Consider the following 23,600-nt stretch of genomic DNA (forward strand, 5'->3'; position numbering starts at 1 on the left):
CAAAGAAACTGGGCGCCTGGGTGGCTCAGATGGTTAAGCGTCTGCCTTCGGCTCAGGTCATGATCCCAGGGTCCTGGGATCGAGTCCCACATTGGGCTCCCTGCTCCTTGGGAGCCTGTTTCTCCCTCTGCTTCTCTCTCTCTCTGTCTCTGTCTCTCGTGAATAAATAAATAAAATCTTAAAAAAAAAAAAAAGAAAAGAAAGACAAAGAAACAAATAACTAAGATAAACTCATAAAATGACACATTTAATGGGAGTAAAACAGGTATGATGGTTAATTTCATGTGTCAGCCTGATGAGACCATAGAATGCCCAGGCATTTGGTCAAACGTTATTCTGGGCATGTCTGTGAGGGTTTTTGGATGAGACTGACACTTGAATCAGTAGACTGAGTAAAGCTGATTGTTCTCCCTAACCTGGGTGGGCCTCATTCAATCAGTTGAAGGTCCTATTAGAACAAAAGGACTGATCCTCCCATGAGTAAGAGGAAGCTCCTTCTGCCTGAGTGCTTAGCTGGACATCAGTCTTTGTCTGCCTTCACGTATGAACTGAGACATCTCCTCTTGGATCTTAAGCCTTCTGGCTTTCAGACTGGAAGTCACACCATTAGTTCACCTGGTCTTCGCCCTTTGGATGCAGACTGGAGGTACACCATCGGCTCTCCTGGTTCTCCAGCTTGCTGACTGCACCTCTTGGTTCTCAGCCTCTGTAATCATGTGAGCCAATTCCTCATAATAAATCTCTTTCTCTGTCTGTCTGTCTATGCATCCTGTTGGTTCTGTTTCTCTGGAGAACCCTGACAAATGCAGAAGACACTGTGGTAGAGAGTGACCTATGTCAGGGCAAGAACGTTTGAGCTAATGAGGAGGAAGGGTCAGCTGTTCAAAAATCAGGAAGCATATTCTAGGAATGAAGGATAGCATGTGCAAAGGCTCTGGGGTGGGAACAAATTCGTGTGTTCAAGAAACAGACAGAAGTAAAATATTTATGAGTGCCTATGGTGTGCTACCTGATGCCCTCATATGAAATATTCTTCATCTGGGATGTAGCTGATACATCCTTAATTTGACATCATTTTTAATGCGCAGTATATTTAGTTGTACTGAGTAAGGCCAGTTGTACTTAGGTTGTACTGTAAGTAAGGCCTTAGCAATTTAGATCAAATGTAAGCTTATCCTTTTTTACAACAAACGAGGTGGCCATGGATTCCTTGTTTACAAACTAGTTTGCACTAATTAAATGAAATCTAGGAGTCACCTTGTCTCTTCTCTGTCTCTCAGATCCCACATCGGATAAGTTAGGTATACATGTTGGGTTGCCCTTTAGAATGTTCTCACACTCTGGCTACTAGCCTGGGTATATGCAGGGGCCTCCTCATGGGTCCCCCTCTATCCCAATCAACTCATAATACTGTTTTTCCTTTTAAAACACGAGTCAGATCATCAGTACTACTCTGCTGGTCAAACCCTGTAAAGTCTCCCCATTTTATCTAAGTATAAGCCGGCATCCTTAAGGCGGTCCACAAGACCATATGTGATCTGGCCCCTGTCACGTTCTGACTCAGTCTCCTACTTTTCTCAAATTTCTCTTTCACTCTATGGACCTGCTGCTGTGCCTGGAACATATCACACTCACTTCTGCCCCAGGGGCTTTGCACTGCTGTTTGGGATGCTCTTCCCTTAGATAGCCATGGCTCCCTACCTCACCTTCTGGAAGTCTTTGCTCAAATGTTACCTTCTCAGTGAGACCTACCTGGACTCCTGTACTTAAATTGCAGCTGCTCACTTCACTCCAGGTCTCCTGAGACACTTTTCTTGGCTTTTTGCTCTACGGAGATGCTTCTGAAATACTATACGATTTGTGTTTATTATGCTTTTTATTTATTGTTTGTCTTTCCCCTAGAATATAAAAGGACAGATTTTTTTTTTCCAGTTTTGCTCACTGATGGCGTATGGTAGGTGTTCAAGATTTCAAGGTTCACTGAAGGAACATTTGCCTGTGCATTTCTTGAGTATGTGTGAATTTCATGTTTTCTACTTTAGACTTGTGTGAAAGTTAAGGTAACAAAGTATCAGAATGTAGTCAGGAGATTAGTACTTTGGCTGCTGAGGCCCCCACTACTTCTAGCAACTGTGAACTGAATGCTTAGTATGTGTCAGATGTTACTCTAAGTTGTTGCCCGGTTTTCCTCATTGTGTTTCAAAAGCATCTTATACTTACATTCTCTCTCCTGTTTTAGAGGTAAGAAAACAGGCATAGAAAGGATAAATGACCTGCCTGCAGTTGCTAAGTTGTCCTTCTATGTAGCTGAGATCCAATCCAAGAAGTCTGATTCAAACCTCTGCCTTAAATCCTGGGTATCGCCCTTCTAGGGGTACCATGATCCTGGAGCAGCTGAACTTGACAGAGGTGGGTTGGGTGTACCTCTGGATCTGTTTGCCCCAGCACTCTGACCAGCACTCTGGACGTGCATCCAGAGGTCTCCAATGGTTGCTCTTATTGTCTCTGATGAAGAACCAGCAGCCCCCCCGTGGGACCCTCCAGTAAAACAGGCCAGTGGTATCTGGAATGAGCATTGGTTTGGGTGGTTTCTTGGATTTCTAATCCTTAAAATCCCTAAATCTAAATCCTAAATCCTTAAAAAAAAATGGGATGTAGAACAGGCAAAGTTTGGTGGTCTCTAGGGGAATAAGAGAAAGGCCTGGAGCATCATGGACTGGGTTCTAAAGGTCTTCCAAGTAATGAAAGCCCTTCTTAGGCATCTTACCTGCCCAATCCAAGCTACCCCGTAGGACACGTGTGGCCTCGGGTACCGCCTTCTCACACACTTCAGATAAATAACTTTCATAGACCATTACATGGTTCTTCTCTCTGAGCTTTAGAGCAGGAGGATGAAAGCTGGACAGCTGGGCTCAGCAGGGCAGGGCTCCTGAGACCCCATGCCCCTCTCCGCAGCCTGCGGCCCAGGTACGTGAGCCCCTCCCACCAAGTGTAAATCTTCTCATTTCTATCTGGATACCTAAATTCCCTTTCTAAAGGATTTTTATTCTGAGAAACAAGCTGATTTTTCTATTGAAGGATTCCACTGTAATTAAACTGATTGCTGAAAAAGACATCATTCTTCTTTTAATAAGGCAATTTGCATATTCAATAACTTAAGCCTCACTTGCTGAAAGACAGTTTGAAAGTTTGTTTGTATATTCTCTCACTCAACTGTTTTCAGATTGCCTTACCTCGTTTCCAGTCACATGGTGATAATGGAAGGAAAATACATGAGAAAATTTCTTTTAATAAAAAAAAAATATTTATGTTGTTTCAAAACATAGTACAATTAATTGACAGCAGGACTCCTCTTGGAGAACATCATTTAAAAGTCAGGTATTTTGTAGTTTCCTGTTGATAAATGGGACTCTCCAGTCCAGCTGGACTTGGAGGGAAATGGGAGAAGGTCGTAGAGCCAGATGATGGCATCAAGGGCACAGGAGATCACAGACCCTGCGAGCAGAGCGGGCGTGGGGCACTCTCTCTCGCTGCAGGAGGAATGGCTCAGTGAAGATAAAGGTCAAATTTGTTATGGACTGAAGATCTGCATCTCCCCCCCGCCGCCGCCCCCAAATTCATATGGTGAAGCCCTATCCCCAAGGTGATGGTATTTGGATATGAGGTCTTTGGCTAGTAATTAGGGTGAGATGAGGTCACGAGACTGGAGCCCGGTGATGGGATTAGTGCCCTTCTAAGGTGAGGAAGAGCCAACAGAGTGCTCTCTCTCTCTCTCTGTCTCTCTGTCCCTCTGTCCCTCCCTCCGTCTCTCAGACATATGAGGACACAGGAAGAAGTTGGCATTCTGCAAGCCAGGAAGACAGCTCTCACCAGAACTTGACCATGGCACTCTGACTTTCCGCTTCCAGCCCCCAGAACTCTGAGACAATAAACATCTGTTTATACCTCCCAATCTCTGGTATTTTGTCATGGTGGCCAGAGCAACTAAGACAGCAAGCATCAGATCGGCCCCTAATCAGCAAGGCTAACCTTCATCCTGGACTCACCACTCGTGGACCCAACTGCTCCTGGCTTCCAAAACATTCATGCCGGCTTTCTCTTGGCTTGCTGGTCATTCAGCTAGATGGTACTAGCCGTGCAGATGAAAAACGGTGAGCCGCCTGCCATGGACAAGGGGCCAGCACTTCTGTGGGTCAGGACAAAGTTTCATCAGCAGAGTTCTCCCTGTAGAAATCCTCTGACATCGTGGTGTGCGAAGCCAGTGCCCCAACATGAAAACCCAAGACGATCCTGGGGCAGCATACACCCTCACGACCACTATCTGGCTGTTTCTGCTGTCTTTGGACCTTGGCACACAGCTCAAAAGAGACATGGCCTGGTGAGTGTGGAAGATCACAGTGTGGCCCAGGATCTCTGCGGCACAGACTCAGGGAGGCTGGGGGTCCAGGTGGTCACCTCTGCAGAGGGGTCAGAACAGTGTTGCTTATTGTTGTTGTTTGTAAACAGAGATATTTCCAGAATATTTTCTTGCCACTGAGATTAGTTAGCAAACAGTGAAACCAGTTAGGTACCAGTGAAACCAGTTGACAAAGCCAACTTGCACAGTAAACACAAATTCAAACTTTGTATTCCCCCGGGAGAGGGGCGAGCCTCCACCTCTGTGATTCATTCCCTGCTCAAACATGGCTCCGGATGCCGAGGTCCATGCCTTCTGGGGGCACCTGGGGATACCAAGTTGCCTCTCTGGGCTGCAAGTCAGCTGGATGGTGCAGAGGGTCTGAGGAAACAGACACGAGCCTATTGTTTCCTTTCTTTTTTAAAAAGTGTGATAAAATATACATAACATAAAATTTAGCATTCTAGTCATTGATTTCCCATTGTTTTTATTGTGGTAAAATACACATAACCTAAAACTTACCATCTTAACCATTCTGAAGCGTGCAATTCAATGCCATTAACCGCATTGTTATGCGACCCTCCCCACCATCCACCCACAGAACTCTTTCCATCCTGCAAAACCGAGAGTCTGTCCCCATTAATTAACAACTCCCCATCCCCCTCCACCAGCCCTGGGCAAGCACCCTTCTGCCTCTATGCATGTGACTGCTCTAGGTACCTCATATAAATGGAACCATACAGTGTTTATCTTTCTGTGACAGCCTTCTTTTACTTAGCGAAATGTCTTCAAGGTTCATCCATGTTGTAGCATGTGTCCTAATATCCTTCCTTTTTAAAACTGAATACTATTCCTCTGTAGGCATATACCACATTTAGTTTATCCACTCATCTGTTGATGGACAAGTGGGTTGCTTCCAGCTTTCGGCTACTGTGAATAATGCTGCTGCGAACATGAGTGGACAGATATCTGTTCCAGACCCTGCTTTTAATTCTTTTGGCTACCTACCCAGGAGTGGGATTGCTGGATCATATGGTTAATTCTATGTTGCATATTTTGAGAAACCGCCATACCGCTTTCCACAGCAGTTGCACCATTTCACATTCCCGCTGGCCTTTTGGTTTTTAAGAGAATCAACTCCCTGCTTAACAACTAGTCTATCCCTCCCCTTCCCCTCCCCCCCCAATGGCTGCTTAAAATAATATCAAGTCTCCTGGGTAGAGTAACTATCCTCCCCAGCCCTGTGGCTCTCCAATTTTTAGCATTTTAAATTGGGTTTAATTTTGTGATATGTCCTCTCCACATATTTGAATATAAGATTGAATTTATAAAATAGATTGAGACTTGCATTGAGACCCAACTTTACTGCAGTTGGCTTATTTCATCCCTTATGATTCCTACGGGAATTGCCCTCCCGATGGATGTGTGATGGTTTTCACGCCACCAAACTATCCAGGCACACATCCAGCAGTGGACAGCATCCTACAGGACTCAAGGTTACCTGGCTCAGGGCAAGGCCCAGGTACAGAATCTACAGCCTCCCTGAGGGCCCGGGCGTACTTTGAGGCACAAGGCAGAATGAAAGAGGCTGGGTTTTCTTTGTTAAGTGATCTCAAAATCCAGGCTGACTCCACCCCCCAACCCTACCTAAGATGGGATATAAAAAAAAAAAAAAAATGTTGAACTTTCTGATGGAAGCCAGTGTCTCCTCTATCCTTGGAGATAATCATGATAATAAGCTCCAATCTTAGGAGCTTACGGTGTTTGCAGTTTCCCAAATGGAATTCGGGCACTTTGCTCACTCCAATTTCCGGCTTCGGCTCCAGTTGTTTGTAATGCGATCGTGAAAGGGTGAATTTGGACAATCACAGCTTGGCCATTTTGAGCACATATGCTAGAACTAAGTCTTTTTGGCTCAGCTGTAGCTTGAATCTAATGAAAATGACAGATAATGCAGCGCTCTGTGTGCCTGCCAAAAAAAAGGATATTTCCCACGAGATAGCACCTGGTGATGCAGAAATAGACACTATAGATTTGTGATTGGCTGGTAGGCGCGCGCATTCATATCCAGTCTGTATTATCAACCACACAAGATCACATCCTGGATAATAACAGCAACAATGGCATGCATAAAAATTACTGCAGCAAAAAGGGAAAAAAAAATACCAGATCAATTATGTCAATTATGTGCTAGTCCTTTCCCCCCTCGCAGTTCCAACCCTGAGAAAAGGTGGCATCTCTCTCTGATCTAATTATTCACATGCTCATTCGTGGGTCCCCCCCCGCCCCCTTCCGCTCTTCTCTTTCACACGCAGATATAAAGGAGCTCTCTTTTAGAAACACACCGTGGACTCAAACGTGCCTCCATACATATGTGACTTACATTTTAGCAGTTGAATAATCAGTTACTTCGAAGTGAAGAGGCACCGCCTCTTGAGTTGGCATGCACTAAAGGGAAGCGATGGAGGGAGGGGGGTACGCTGAGATGACCTTACCTTAGAGCAAAAATGCCATCAGCCTCGAGAAGTGTCATAAATTAAGTTGCTATTTAAGCCCTGATTCTAGTAAAAGGGTCCAAATTTCCAAGGTGCCTTTAATGACTCTGTGCTCGGTGACAATGAAGTATTTCTTTAACAGACTGCCGCTGAGAAAACATAAAAAAAAAAAAAAAAAGCACAGCTCTGGAAAGGGAACTTGCCACTTTCCCTGTCTTTAACTTCTTCCTTTTTTTTTTTTAATTTTCCTCCCGTTTTTCCCGTTTGTCATCACCCCTTCCTGTTGCTCCCTCTTTTGCCTGGGCTGTAGAGATGCAGGAGAGAAGCAGCGGCGCATGCGCACGGAGCGAATGTTGGCTCCGCAGCTTGTGTTCGAGTCCCGCTTGACGCCCCGCACCCCACGCCCCGGACCTGGGGGAAGCTCCCCCTCCCCGTCCCGCCCTTGCCACCCTGCACCCCGGTGGTTATCCCATCTTTAAAATGAGAGGGCTTGAGTTAGAATGTTCTCCCAGGTCCCTTCAAGCTCTCAGGTTTGAAAGGAAGAGTAATTTACCCAGGCTAGCTAAGGCGGAAGGTGATTTTTGCAAGAGAAATACAAAATCATTAAGCAGATCAGTAAATTTGATAATGAATTGTTTCAATTAGATTCAGGTGGCAGCAGATGTTAAATTACTTTAGCAGAACCAAGCTTAGGGGTCTGCGGTTTACTTTTCTCATTTAAATATACAGATACAAAGAGATGCATCACATTTTCAGTCCAGCCTGACAAAGAGCCTCTACTGTATGGACCCCGCGCCCCCAGCAGGGAGAACTCCTGTTGGTCCCCGGAGGGAGTCTGAAGGCGAGGGGTCCCGTCCCAGCCCTATCTCCCCGGCACTGTGGGTGTGCTCTGGGTAGAGCCCGCCCCTCTCTGCGCCCCAGGTCTCTGGTCTGTAAAGAGGAACGCACTCATAGCTGGCCCTACCATGTGTCTTGCTTCTTTCGAAGCACTGCCTTCCCTCGCTAGACCCATTACACGTGTTTCAAGGGTATTTGTGTCAGGCATATAGCACATTTTAAAGGAGGTGGCCTGTTTCGTTTCCAGGCTGTGAGGTCCTATGGAGCAGGATCGCCTGATGAATCAGGAACAGTGCCCCTTGCAGGCAATGGGGGCACATCGTTTTCTGGAGAAGACCATGGTGAGGGGGTGGTGGGGACTGCAGAGGGTGGGAAGGGGTGATGGGAGGTGGGCATTCCATTCTGGCACCAAACTGGCACCAAACAAGAGAGGCGGCTGACCTGGAAAGGCTTTCTGTGAAATCCGTGCTGGTAGGATCCCCTCCCAAAGGGCCATGCCTGTTTGCCTGGCTGTCCCCAGGGGAGGCTGGGCTCAGGAAGTGGGGGAGGAGGGAGGAAAGGGCATGCAGGCTCCAGGAGGCACCTCTCCATCTTCTTCCTTCCCAACTGCATTATTCCTGGACGAGAATGGCTCCAGGGTCTCGCGCCAGCGTTCCCTACACCGGGTGCCCACGACCCCGGCAAGGCCTCCTCCCTCCCCGGCAGGCCCTGTGTCTCCAGGCGCCCTGCTCCATAGCATGTAACAAAACCCCACCAGGTTTGCCGAGCTCCTGAGAAAACCTGCCTCTTTAAGAACTTATCTCATATTTTCAGAAATTGACTGTGAAAATTCTAAGTAATGGTGTGACATGATCACACTCACTTTCTGTAGTTAATCCTTCACGAGGGTCAGGCGCCCCTCTCTTCTCAGTGGCTCATTTGATTGTCACCTACCTTGCACAAAACCTCCCAGCCCCGAGCAGTGTCTGGTGGGATGACAGGCAGTCAGAGTGCTGAACGCCGTGCCGGAGTAACTGAATTAGAAGAAAGCTGTTGGCACTGTAATAAAGCGTTTAATGGACAGACAGCCTCTCTTGCCTTCCTTGGGGTAACACTAAATCCCTTTTTATTGTGGTTTGCACAGATGTTAGTGAGTTATCCATTTCTCTAATCATACTAGAAGTTGGCACATCCATCTTAAGTAAGAAGACCAGCCCACTCGCTTTTACAGAGTTCTTTTTCTAATAAACTTGTGTCAGTTTCAGGTCAGTTTTACCAATACAAATAAAATTCAAACAAATAAAAAGTATATTGTCTCATGATGAGATTTATGTAATTATGTCCCTCAGGTCACTTTAAATTTACACAGGGAGTTACACCCTGCATAACCCTTATTGCGACTCAGGGACACACACGCACACACACTCACACTCACACACATACACACCCCCACAGAGTTGACAGCATTGCCCCCCCCCCCCCCCCCCAGGTCATGGCAAGGCCTTTGGTGCAGAACAGCCCCTGTTTATGTCCGAGGGGTGAGTTGGCTTGGGGCGGCGGCGGGGGTGGTGGTGGTGGTGAGCTGCTGGGGTCTTCCTCCCCCCCCCCCCCCGCCGTCCCCCCCCCCCCCCGACACAGCCCCAGGAGGTCACAGGCTTTTCTTTCGTTTTGGATGGCTTCTTTCCTCTGAAATCTGCTCTCTCACTAGCCCAGCCTTGTGCTCCTATCATGGCTTATGGACCACCCAAAGATCTTCTGGCAAAAGAGGGTCACGTAGCAGGAAAAAAACAAAAAACCCCCACAAAAACCGTGTCTGTGAAAAGAAGAGGGGGTAAAACAGAATCCGACACACCAAGGTGCTCCCATCTGCAACTTCTGTGGAACTGGGAAAGGTCACCTGAAGTTCAGGCCGGGATGAATAATGGCTGTGGTGAGGGGTTCCTTTCTTCCTTTCCATGGAGTTGATGGGTTCACAGCGGTAGCTGAATCTTGATAGATTGGCAGCCGCTGAAAGGCGACGCTGGGCAGTGACCGGGTGCGGGGCTACATTTTGGTTCCCCCCGGGGGCCGAGGCTGGGCCGCAGAGGTCCCCGGGATGGGTGGATGGCACCGCCCAGGTGACAAAACCACCTCCGTCCCTGTGCAGAGCAGGACAGACGCTGGTCCCGGCAGGTCCCCGGGCTGGGCTCTCGGCAGGGTGGGCTCTGCGGCAGGGCCGAGGCCCAAGGCTGCTGTTTGCCTTCGTGTACACAGAATTACTACTCTCTGGGGCCTCCCTCTGCAAGTGAGAAGGGCTGTCTCCGTTGAGCTTCCTGGTCCCATCGTCCACTCAGAAATCAAAGACGATGGGTGGTGCTTTAACCATTTAGTGTCTTGCTGCCAGGAGAGCAAGCCCCCGCCACTGCCAGGACAGGGGAAGAGGAGAAAGGGGCCGGGGCCGCCCTGGGGGCGCTGCCAGGGCGAGGGCAGAAGCACAGGCAGGACCCGAGAGGCCCCCCACCCACGACACTGCCACCACCACGGAAACTGAGGCCCGGAGAGGGGCATGGGAGCCACCGAGGGTTCATCTAATGAGGGGCTAGAGGAGCTTATCCTGCACTGGGGGGCTCTGACTCCCAGCCTCGTGCCTCTTCATTCTCTCACTCAGTCCTTCATTCAGCAAATATTTATGGAGCTACTCCTGTGTGTCAAGCACTGTACTAGGCTCTCGGAAGCTAAGAAAATATTTGCAAAAGGGTCAAGCCTGCTCTCTCCTGAAAAAAAAATGCTGGTAATTGTTCACTTGGTTATTAGGTAATGATGAAGTCTTCAATCCGCTTACCTGAGATTTTTCCTCCTTCTGGTAGCTCTTGTCGAGGCCTCCCAGGGCTCTAGCTCAGAGTGGTACTTTCTGGGAAATTGCAGTCCAGATGGACAGATGATCCCAACCCTCCTACCCCAGAATGGTGAGCCAGGCTGCTGGCCCGAGGTCCTGGGTCCCAGTGGGTCCCTGGAAGCTCTCAGGAGCAGGGGCAAAGGTGATCTGTGCCAGGGGTGGACAGGCAGGGCGGTGGGGCCTTCCCGTGCTCTTTCATTGGAAAGCCCTTGCAAGCCACAGCCCGCACTGAGACACAGAAGTGGCCTTTTATTTATTTTTTTTATTTTTTAAAGATTTTATTTATTTATTTGATCGAGAGAGACACAGAGAGAGAGGGAACACAAGCAGGGCGAGTGGGAGAGGGAGAAGCAGGCTTCCAGCTGAGCAGGGACCCTGATGCAGGGCTCGATCCCAGGACCCTGGGATCATGACCAGAGCCGAAGGCAGACACTTAACGGAAACGTTAAGTGTGGAAAAGGCTCTGTTTCCATCTGGGGAGATTTCCAGTTCTCTGTGCCCCCCTCCCTGTTCCTTCCCACCCCAAGCCTGGAGAGGCTGAGTATGTGGGGCAAGATGCACACCTCTCCTGCTCCAACAGGTCGTAAGGGACAGGTGAGAAGGGCAGAGTCTAAATGATAAGATCAGAGAGTCGACAGGCCAGGGCTGCCAGACACAGGGCACCCCCTGCAAGACTCCTGATGGTTCAGGCTGAAGGGAAAGGAAGGGCTTGCCCTGAAATTGTCCTGAGAGGAGCCCCTTGGCGGCCAAGATGCTCTTCTCCCAGAAGGGGGATGGGAGAATCAGATCCCCAAGGGTCAGGAGAGCCATGGATTCAAGTGTCCATGGGCAAATGATGTTCCAGGTCAATTATCCAAGAGGCTATGGACTTCACATCTTGCCGGTGGCACGCTCCCACTTGCACCCCATGCTGGTCTCCTTTACTGTTCTCTGGGCCATTGGCTGACCACCAAGAGGGTGTCGGAGCCCAGGGTCTGGCCTTGGCCCCAGCTCTGCCACTACTCACGGTGTGTACAGCCTCAGGTGGGCTCCTAATGCTCTGGGTCTTGGCTTCCTCACTGAAGTGCAGGGATGATAAAGATGCACTCAACTCCTAGGGCTCTTGTGGAGATTAGACGAGTGAATGACCATAAAGCACTTAGGATGGTGCTTGGTACAACTCTTGTCACACGATTAGTGGTGCTCAATAATCCCTCTAGGCTGCATCCTTTCAACCCATGTCCCTGGGGCCATACTCATCTTTTAAAGTATCATGCTAGTAATTTTATTCCCCCACTGCACCTGTCACGCCTCCCTATGTCCCAAGTAAATCCAAGCTCTGAAAAGTGACATTCGAGGTCCTTCATAATGGGGCTCCATCTTATCTTTCCAGGCTTAACGCTACCAACTTTACCTCAAACTCTGCTTTATCTCATCTGGTTCCATCCATCCATCCATCTCTCTACCCACCTACCCATCCATCTACTCATCTCCCCCCACTCATCCATCTACCCACCCACCCATCCATCTACTCACCCACCTATCCACCCACCCACTTAGCCATCTACTCAGCCATCCATCCATCCATTTAAACATGCACACCCATATTCTTTCAGGCTGATTCCCAAACAGGCATAAGAATGCATTTGCCTACATGGAAGCTTGCCCTTTCTATAATCTATTTATCTATCTATCTATCTATCTATCTATCTATCTATCTATCTATCTACCTATCTATCTATCAAGAGATTGCTCATACGGAGGAGCTGAGAAGCCCCATGATCTGCCATCTCTAAGCTAGAGGCCCCAGAAAACTGGTGGTATAATCCAGTCTTAGTCCAAAGGCCTGAGAACCAGGAGAACCAATGGCATAAATCCCACTTCAAGGGCAGGAGAAGATGAAATGAAATGTCCCACCTCAAGCAGTCAGGCAGAAAAAAAAAAAAAGGAGCAAATTTCTCCTTCCTCTGCCTTTTTAGTTATTCAAGCCTTCCATGGATTGGATGATGCGCTCCCACAATGGGGTGGGCCATCTGCTGTACTGTCCATTGATTCCAATGCTAATCCGTCACCCAAGAACACTCTTACAGACACTTCCAGAAATAATGTTTCATCTGGGCCCCCTCTGCCCAGTCAAGTTGGCAGAAAATTAACCATCACCTCTCCCTTCCCACTGAGTCCATCTTCCTGGGCTCCATGGTTTGTGTCCTCAGATTTGGGTAGCATTCTCAGCTGATGCTAGGAAGATCTTGGACATGTTAGGGATGTCATTTTTCTCATCTAGTTAGTGGAAGGGACCTACCTTACTGGCTGCTGTGAGATTCAGTCGGGCACAGAAAAAATTGAATGTAGGGCCTGGCACACTGTGAGAGCGTCAAAAAAAAGGGAATTATTCCTTCACTTACTGGGAGCTCCACGTCTTGGGGCCTGTCTCAGTGCCAGTGGCCCTTACTTTGACATTCCCGCCTGTGCCATCTTTCTGTTAGCTCGCTGTATTTGGAAAGCCGTGCTCCACCCGGCGCATGCCGAGCACACTGTCGGTTCTCAACAGACATTGGGTTGATAGCACAGGTTAACTCTGACTGATTGTGAGTAGCTGCTGAGAGAGTGGGGTGCACAAGGATTCTGAGGCTTCCTCTGGCCTCGGTGGTCCAACAAACAATTCCATGGTCAGGCAGCGATGTGTGCCAGGTGGTGAAAGAGGGAAGATCCAGCTCTTTATGATCCAGAATAATGCTAGGAAGTTTGTGAAAAGCCTTCATCTACTTACCCAGCAATCCATTCAAGTGTTTGGAGACAACTTTGGTGACCCAGGAGGTAACTTTCCCCCTCTGTTTGCAAAACCACCAGAAATGGTCATTTAAATTGTCCGTTCACGAATATCATCACAACTTCCTGAAAAAGTCTTCAAGGACAATCATACATGAGGTCTTAAAAATCGTCGCTAATGATAATCAAATCATTATCGGTGTTGTTCAGTGCCCTTAGTCATTACTGTGTGTGTGTCTATTGTATGCCAGGCAGTGTGCTAGAGGTGTCGGGGGAGGCAAAGAACGGAACACAGTTCCTGTCTTCAAGGGGCTCACGGGCCTTGGAGAAGAGTTGAAGAAGAGAACCAGGTAAACACGAAATGATGCTGTGAGTCACCTCATTGCCTTCACCACCTCATCATGTTTCAGCACAGCCACCAATGTGTTCCCTTTCCTTCGGACCCTAACATACTAACCAGGTACATTGACCAGACATGTGTGAAAGTGACCTACAGATATTCACCCACGTCGGTGTCTGGCAGGGGTTGGCAAAGTATGGCCAATGGGCCACGTTCAGCCCCATTGCCCATTTTTGAAAGAGTTCTCTTGAAACACGGGCATGTCTATGCTTTGACATATTGTCTGAGACTCATGCCATCCACCAGCAGAGTGGAATTATAACAGAGACCACGCAGCCTGTGAAGCCTAAACTGTTTACTGTCTGGCCCTTTACAGAATGAGTTTGCCAAGCTCTGGCTAAAAAACAAAATAGTATGATTCCAGGAATGCATTTGCAGACCTCCTAATTGGATCCTGCACATCAGGACCAAGAAGCTGGAGGCTCTAAGGGGGTAGGTGGCCCAGAGGGGATCCAGATATTAGGAGCTGCAGATGAGCTCCAGAAAACATCTCTTATCATGCAAATGTTGCATTTGCCTAAAAGGAGGTCAAATAGAGAGTAGACTAGGAAGAGAGGAGGAATAAACGAAATATAACTCCAGGTGTGTGGATTCTTTACTATGTGAGTGGTTTGGGCTAAACATACTGTAGAAAACCACATGGATGTCAGAGATCCAGAACCCAGGATCACCAAAATAATTTAAAAATGTTCCCCTGGGGGGTATGGATGTACTTAAGTGTATATATCAGTACGAAGACAGACATTCACACCCATGTGGTGATCAGGGTCTTTTTCATAGGAGATGTGTGTGTGTGTGTGTGTGTGTGTGTGTGAATACTAGGATGCATACAAATAAATGTTAAATAGATTTTCACTGACTGTGGACCTATGTAAAGAAATCTTGAGCTGTAGAGATATCATTTGAGAGAGCTCGAAGGGGCTGGATGGAACAAATGGGAAAGGCGAGGGGGTACATGACAAATTTCCACACACACACACATCCATGCATATAAAAAGATATTTTAAGTATATATCGGCATTTGAACATATACAAATATTTTAGGTATATATAGAGATATTTAAATTATGTATATATATGCATATATGTGAATATGTATGTGTGTAATCAAACTGCTCTTACGTTCGAGGTTCTTGGAAGTTGGGGCCTGATTCTGTAGCTGTTGGGGTACAAATCAGTCACTTGGGGAACCTGGAGTGAGCCATACTCGGGTATCTGTGGAGGAGGTGGAGGGACAACAGCAGAGTGAGCACCACGGAAAACGTGCTTCTTGGTCAGGGCACTAGGCACCTGGGGTGTCACACGGACAGGCTTCGGGAAGAAAAGGTGTCATTTGCAGTTTGTGGGCAGAGAGTAGGGGCGGGGGCGGGGCGGGGGGGACGGGCAAGGAGCACCAGCCTCTGCTGGTTGCATCTTGGACCAGCACGCTTCTCACAACTAGGGATGCAACACTGCCCTTGAAAACATGCACACTCCTTGGCGGGGGGACGTCTGCAGAGCCCACCGCCTGGCCCCTACTCCTACTTGTTGGCTGTGTGACTTTGAGCAAATTTCTTTCTTTTTTTCTTTTTTTTTTTTATTCATGAGAGACAGAGCGAGAGAGAAAGGCAGAGGGAGAAGCAGGCTCCCAAGGAGCAGGGAGCCCGATGCGGGACTCGATCCCAGGACCCTGAGATCATGACCTGAGCCGAAGGCAGACGCCCAACCATCCGAGCCACCCAGGCGCCCACTTTGAGCAAATTTCTTAACCTCTTCCTGCTTCAGCAGCCTGACTTGTCATATGTAAATAACAGCAGTACCAGTTTCAGGATTCCCATCAAGATGAAACACATGAATGTCTAGGCACAGGGCCCGGCACGCAGTAAACTCTCAATAAGCATGAGCTGTTGTTGGTATTATTTATTGTGAGGGCCGAGGTGTGTTTCTGTCACGTTCAAGAAGGGCTTTAAGGAAAACATTTTCTTTCAATTGACGTTCCCTGTCATCAGTGAACCCTAGGGTTGGCCAAGCACCTCTGTACGTTGCTTCAGAGCAGCGCAGTCCCAGATTTCTCGAATCGCAAGCCTTGTGTGGAGCATTGCACTTCCTGGTAAGCACATTACGAAATTAACAAGCAACAAGTGAAATGAATTTTAATCATAGCTTGTATTTCTATGTACACGGTACATGCAGAGATAGGCAAAATGAAGAGCCCTTCACGGACGCACAGGACCTGTAGATGTTGGATGTCGCGGGCAAAGGAGGATCGAGGTTTCAATGGAATTAAATTCACTCGTCTCCTGAGTTTAAGATAGGGGTATTATCTAGATTGGCTGGGTGGGTCCCGTGTGGCCACGTGGGGGTTTAACAGTAAAGAGGGAGGTGGGAGACAAGGTCAGGATGAGGCCGTGTGAGAAGGACTCGCCAGAGCTTGCTGGCTGGAAGACGGAATAGGAGCCAAGGTGTACAAGGCCACTTCTAGAAGCTGGAGAAGGCAAGGCGAGAATTCTCTCCTAGAACCTCCAGAACAGGATATAGCCCTGAGTCTTTTTTTTTTTTTTATTATTATGTTATATTAGTCACCATACATCACGTCATTAGTTTTTGATGAAGTGTTCCATGATTCATTGTTTGCGTGTAACACCCAGTGCTCCATGCAGAACGTGTCCTCTTTAATACCCATCACCAGGCTAACCCATCCCCCCACCCCCTCCCCTCTAGAACCCTCAGTTTGTTTTTCAGAGTCCATAGTCTCCCATGGTTCGTCTCCCCCTCCAATTTCTCCCCCTTCATTATTCCCCTCTTGCTATCTTCTTCTTCTTCTTTTTTTTTTTTTTTAACATATAATGTATTATTTGTTTCAGGGGTACAGGTCTGTGATTCAACAGTCTTGCACAATTCACAGTGCTAACCATAGCACATACCCTCCCCAGTGTCTATCATCCAGCCACCCCATCACTCCCACACCACCCCTGCTCCAGCAACCCTCAGTTTGTTTCCTGAGATTAAGAATTCCTCGTTATCAGTGAGGTCATATGATACATGTCTTTCTCTGATTGACTTATTTCGCTCAGCATAACACCCTCCAGTTCCATCCACGTCATTGCAAATGGCAAGATCTCATTCCTTTTGATGGCTGCATAATATTCCATTGTATATATATACCACATCTTCTTTATCCGTTCATCTGCTTGGATATAGCCCTTAGTCTTAGCCCAGTAAGACCTGCGTCAGACTCTGAACCCACAGAACCGTAAGATAACACATTTGTGATGTTTAAAGCCACCATAGTTACCAGTAACTTGTCACAGCTGCCGGAGAAAATGAATATACCAATATACCGAATATTTTTTCAAATCAATCAATATGACAAATTCTAAAAGAGAGACACTGCATAAATTTTAGACTAAGTCTTTGAAACCTGGCCTTTATTTTACATCGATGGCATGTTTTATTTCAGCTCAGACACATCTCAAGGCTTCAACAGCCACGTGCAGCTACCATTTGGGATGATGCTGTCTTCGATGAGCCCGACGGTTAACTCCATGTGGTGGTGTTAGAGGTGGGGAAACTCAGTTACGACAGTCTGAATTGCGCATTTGCATAAACCTGTTAGTCCCCAGGTCAGCGCTGTCACTTAAAATTAATGAGATTGTTTGTTGCACCAAGAGAGCGAGCGAGGGGTGAGACTGGGTGGCCTGTGCCTGGCTCACTAAAACCTGTGTCCTGGGGATGGTCCCTTCCCCTTGGGAGTGCAGTTTTGTCATACCTGTTCCAAGTCTACGTAGGAAAAGAACAAATCATTATCTTCGTGTAACTTCGGATTCCTCTCGAGGCTGTCTTTCCTCCTTGAGCCTCACGGACGCAGCTAGAATTAGGAGCCAGGCTGACATTTGGGCCACTTTTGCATACTTATGTCCATAGTCATACATTTTTGTGTGTAATTCACAGAAATGGTGTTGTGACACATCATACCGCCATCTGATTTACCGAGGTGTGGAATCAGGGGCGCCTGGGTGGCTCAGTCAGTTGAGTCTGCCTTTGGCTCAGGTCATGATCCCAGGGTCCTGGGATCGAGCCCCATATTGGGCTCCCTGCTCAGCGGGGAGCCTGCTTCTCCCTCTCCTTCTACCTCTTCTCTCTGCTCATGCTACCTCTGTCTCAAATAAATAAATAAATCTTAAAAGAAGAATAAAAAGGGATCAGTACATTTTTTCTGAAAAAGGCCACATAGTTATATTTTAGGCTTCACAAGATGTATGGTCTCTGTCCCAACTTGTCCAGGGCAAAAGTGGTCATAGACAATATGTGAATATTGTCCTAAACAACGTGTGAGTGAATGGGTGTAGTTGTCAATAAAACTTTATTTACAAAAACAGGTGGCAGATAAGATATGGCCTGCTGCCTACAGCCTGCTCACTCCTTTTCTAGTTCATTCATTTTATTATTATTTTTTAATTTTTTAAAAAAGCTATTTACTTTAGAGAGAGAGAGAGAGTGCACTCAAGCAGGGGGAGGGGCAGAGGAAGAGGGAGAGAGAAAATCTCAATTAGACTTCATGCTCAGTGCAGAGCCCGATGTGGGGCTCGATTTCATGACCCTGAGATCATGACCTGAGCTGAAATCAACAAGTGCACTAGTTCATCCATTTTAGTTGCTATATAGTATTCCACTCTTTGAATATAGCAAGATTTTCTTTAACCACACACATGCTATTGACATTATATAGCTTGTCATCATTTCCCTGTATTATAAGCATCTCCATTATGCACTATTCACATGGGTCTTCCTGTATATCTGCAAGAGAGCTTCTCTAAATTAAATTCCTACAAGAAAATTGCTGGATTAAGGTGTCAGCATATTTTTGATTCAATACCTACAGTCAGATTGCTCTCTGAAATGGTCGTACCAATTTGCCACTCTGTTGATAGGCAGCAAAGTGGCTTTTCCCCCTTTCAGTCTCATAGCCTCTATAGGACGGGTTCCTTGGTCTGGTCACACAGGGTAGCAGAAGATGCCTGCCAGCCCTGTCCTTATGTGCCCCACCACCCTCTGCTTCTTGCTTATGGGGGAGAGCAATTCTATAGGTTATGACGAAGGAAGGACCAAGAGTGACTGCTTGTGTTAACCATAACACTTATTCAAAAGATGAATTTAATCACATCTTATTAGGCTTAACCCACAAAACAATACTGCACTTTATCTTATAAAAAAAAAAAAAAAGACAAAGAAAAAGAAAAAAGAAATCTATGAACCAGTTGGCTTTGACACTGATGACCCCAGGAATGATTTTTGCAATGCAGGAAATCAATTTCCTGGCCTTATAACATCATTTCTAGAGGTGTGATCACCAGAAAAGATGGTGTTCTCATAAAGATCTTTGTACTTCTGCAGGTGGATAATGATCCAGGACTGAAAGCCTCTTCACTTTAAATAGACACCCTGGGTGGTTGTCTGATATCTGCCTGTGCTCTGGCCAACCAGGACTGGTGCAGATGGGAGGTCCTGACACCCTGGGAATATACCGGCTTTGTGTTTTCTTTTTTAAACACGGAGAACAGTAACCATTAGAATAGGAAAGACTGCCTCAAGAGAATGTAAGGCATTTGGTGACTGATGTTTATTGTTACCTAAGTTCTGATGTTATTGTTACCTAAGTTCTGAAAAATCCCAATCTCTCTGCTCCTAACCATCCGTTCAGCCAGCAATATTAATTAATCACCCATACTATGTCAGACACTGTTTTGGGATTCATAAATACACCATTAAATGCAATGGATAATGCATCCTGTCTTCTCGGAGCATACAATCTAGTTTGAGGTAGACACAAAACAAACAATGAGCAGAATAAGTATGTGAATAACTTTGGATCACTTATTTTTATTGCTATTTACAGGAGCTGAGGTTTCTCTAACATCATCCCCAACCTCAGGAGGTACACATCTCAATGGGTGAGGCAGATAGGTACAAGAAATGCCATGCAATGTGATCATCAGATCAGTATTCAGGATGTATTCTCAGTGTGCTTTAAATCAGTAGAAACTGTGTCATTCACAATGGTGTCATTCAGGGGCTTGTGATGGCTTCTTCTCAGGGAGGTGGAGAAGGCCCCTTGGGTTCAGGATTTTTCAAAGAGAATTTACAGATCTCTTTCTCTCTCAATCTCTCTTTCTCTCTCTCTATAATATATAATGTATATACATATATATTATATATGTATAATATATAATGTGTATATATAATATATACAATACATACATATTCATATATTCATTATAAGAATTTGTCTATATGATAATGGAGGCTGAGAAGTCCCACACTCTGCCATCTGCAAGCTGGATAATTAGGAAAGCCAGTGGTATCATTCAGTCAAAATCTGAAGGCTCAAGAATTGGATGTGATGATGAGCAAGAGAAGATATGTGTCCCAGCCCAAACAAAGAGCAAATTTGCCCTTTCTCTGCCTTTTTGTCCGATTAGGCCCTTAGTGGATTGGAAGATCTCCAGCCTACTGATTCATATACTAAGTTCTTCCAGAAACACCCTCGTAGAGACAGCTAGAAATAACATTTTACCAGCTAGCTATGTGGTCTTCCATTAGCCCAGTCAAACTGACTCATAAAATTAATCATTACAAAAGCCTTTGGATTGGTGTCTTGGAAAATAAGCAGGATCTTCCCAAGTAGAGGGGAACGGAGGAGGCCACTCAGGGCAGGGGAACTGCATGTGGCAATAGGTGGAGCTCTGGAACGCAGGGCACATGTCAAGTCAGGAGGGACAGAAGAAGCTGAGGAATTGGGCTCACATCTGAAAACCATCTAAAGTCTTTGAATGGGAAATGATGACAGATGGCATCTATCAGGAAATGTTCCCAAGCTACAGGGGCACCTATTTAAGAAGATGGACACTTCGTCCTGAGCAGGTGGCCTGGGGAACAGTGGACACTCAATAGAAGTCTATTTAATGAATGAGTGAATGAGGGCCCAGGATACAAAAATAAATACATAAATTTTAAAAAGTGTCATCAAACGCAAGTCACAATTATTCCATTTCCCAAAGGGATGATCACTTTCTCACAACAGAACTGTGTTTGAAGAGCCTGATAAAGAAACATATTGGACTTATGGTAGTTCCTTTGTTCTAAAAGTGTTGTCATCTTGAAGGTAGAATTCCAGCATCCCTCGTGTGATGTGCTGCTCCCTGTTGGAGGGGGTTATCCAAGGCAGGTAAGAAGGCGGGAAGGCAAAGCATTCCACAAAAGCATATTCTTCGTCCAAGTAACACAGTTCCGGGGAGAGCATGGGCCCGTGTCTAGATGAGACCAAAGCCACTCTTGGGACTGGAGCAGGAGTGGAGAGTGGGGGAGATTGGCCCCACTAGTGGGTTAGTTCTGCTCGTCTACCCATATTTTTCTGATTGCAGACAGACTTGGTCTTCCTCTTTGGAATGCTCTCTGAGGAGAACAGTTGAAAGACTCTTTCTGGACATCTCAGGTATGGGGCCAAGGGCAAGTGGTGTCCCATCTGTAAGCCTAGCATCTTCACCCACAAAGGACTAAATGAGACAATGTGCAGAGAATGCAGAATGCAGTGATGGCACTTAGTTGGATTCACTCTGGTAAGAATGCTTCTCTTCTGCCTCCCCTGTTGTCCATTGAGTGATGAAGGACACGTGTCCTGCCCTGGACATAGATAATGTCTACCTCGGTCATTTTGGCCAACTCAATGTCTCTGGTGCAGGGTCATTCATCCAGGGAACTGGTTGTCACACAGTTGAGACAGAAGATGAAGCATTGCCTTGCATTGTTGCATAACAAATGATATCAATGGTATACAGAGATAAGCATATTTAATTCATGCGGCTGTGGGTTATTTGGGGTTTGGTCCATCTAGATTGAGCTCAGCTGGGCTGCTCTGCTCTGAGGGTCTTGCATTCTTTCCCTGGGATCAACAGACTAGCCTGGCTGTGTTCTCATGGTGATGGCAGAAGCGCAAGGGGTCATCAGAAACAAGCAAGGCCTCTCAAGGCCAAGGCTCAGAATTGAAGCAATGTCACTTCAATCTCATTTTCTTGGTCAAAACCAGTCTCTTGATCAGACTTAAGGTCAATAGGTGAGGAAATTTACTTTGCTCCTTTAATGGGAATAACTACACGCTCCTACGGAACAGGCCAAATGTAGGGGAACAAAGAATTAGGCCAATGGATCTACAATAGGTTATGTTCTCCAAATCCCTTTTTCAGTTCAGTGTGTCAACACACCTACTAGATTAAGGGAGGGAAAGATCATCTAATGATCAACAAACTGAAGAGACACATATCTACTCATGTGTTCAACAGATATTAATTGGTTACCCACACAGGCCAGGCACTATTTTAGGTACATCCTCCCGTGACAAACAAAAAGGAAAAATCCCTTGCTGTCATAGAGCTCACATTCTGGAAGGCAAGACAGGTAATAAGCATGTAAAAACCTTAAACCAAAAAAAGGTTAGGTGGTGATGATTACAAAGTAAAACAAAAGAGGGTCAAATAATAGAGAGTACCCAGCATGTGGAGCAATTTTAAGGAGTTGGTCAACAAGCAATGGATGCTCTTTATTGAGCACCAACCAGACATCACTGGTCTGATGGTCATGGCCTTCAATATTCGTTCAGAGTTCCCAATGGCACTTTACTCTCAGCTCAAATGAATGTCTTTCCACCCTTTCCTCTACTTTTAGCTTGAGTAGGAGGAGGCAGAGGGAACTAAATTTCATGCATGGCTCTTCTCTTTTGAAGAATGGAAGAATGGGTCTCCAGATTTTTGAAGGCCTGTAGTCCAGGGTATACATTTTCCAGTAGGAATATTGAGTTCTGTGTTATAATCTTCTTTAAATATCTTTTTTTTAATGATAAGGAATCATGGTAGAAAACTGGTCTTTATATATCACACAGTCTCATCAATTGTAGCTATGTGACACCAGACCATAGTAAATAGCTGAACTTTAGTGGCAGAATTATTATTGTTTTATCCACAGATTCCTGATCTGTAAAACTGTCCAGTGAGATGATTTTACTAAGGGGGTCATTACAAAAAGACTGGAGGAGTAGCCATATTTGATTATCCAAGTGTTCAATGACATTCAGGTATTTGGTGGCTTAAAACATTTATGTATGTATTTGATGATATTGTAGTATTTTTATCTGAACAGTGGCACTATGTTGACCCAACCATAGTTTTACTTCTTTGTGGTTTTAGGAGAATTTTAAAATGCTTTCTCTCAAGGCAAGGGCATGAAGACATAGGTCTGGTGATGATGTCTCAGGTGTCACTCTTCTGGATTCTAGAAGTTTCTGAAGCCGTTGTCAACAGTGGAAAAGGATCATAGCAGCTAGGCAGCAAAGAGAAACTGAGGACCTGAAATGGATGGGGCACTCAGCATTGTTGAATTCTGCATTTTTACATGGCAGACAATTCAGGAGGTGATGGAAAGTTGCAGAGGTCCTGCTGCATCCCCAACCAGGAATGTCAGTTTCCTGAAATGCTGCCATCTGCATCTCAGAGCCCTGGAACGTTGGCACATTTGAAAGTCCTTGATAAGGTTCACTTACTTTGGTAGTCATTGAGATTACAATTCTATGACCCTGAGATCATCCAAAAACTCTGAACTCAAGAGGCTGTCCCCCAAATGCAGTATATATTTGTTCTTCTTCCTTTCTTTTCCAGTCACCCCTGAAGCTATACCCCCACCCCCCTGACACCATCTCTAGCCTTGGTAGTCACATCAAAGAAATGGAAAAACAGGCCTTCTGAGAGAGGCTGATAAAGTACAGGAACACACATGTGCACATACAAACACACACACACACAATTATTGTTTAGGCAAGTTGGGAAAGACACAGTAGTATGGAAC

Source organism: Mirounga leonina, unplaced genomic scaffold (genome assembly GCF_011800145.1).
Source record: "Mirounga leonina isolate KUSES-001 unplaced genomic scaffold, KU_Mleo_1.0 Mir_177, whole genome shotgun sequence".
In the NCBI taxonomy this organism is placed as follows: Eukaryota; Metazoa; Chordata; class Mammalia; order Carnivora; family Phocidae; genus Mirounga; species Mirounga leonina.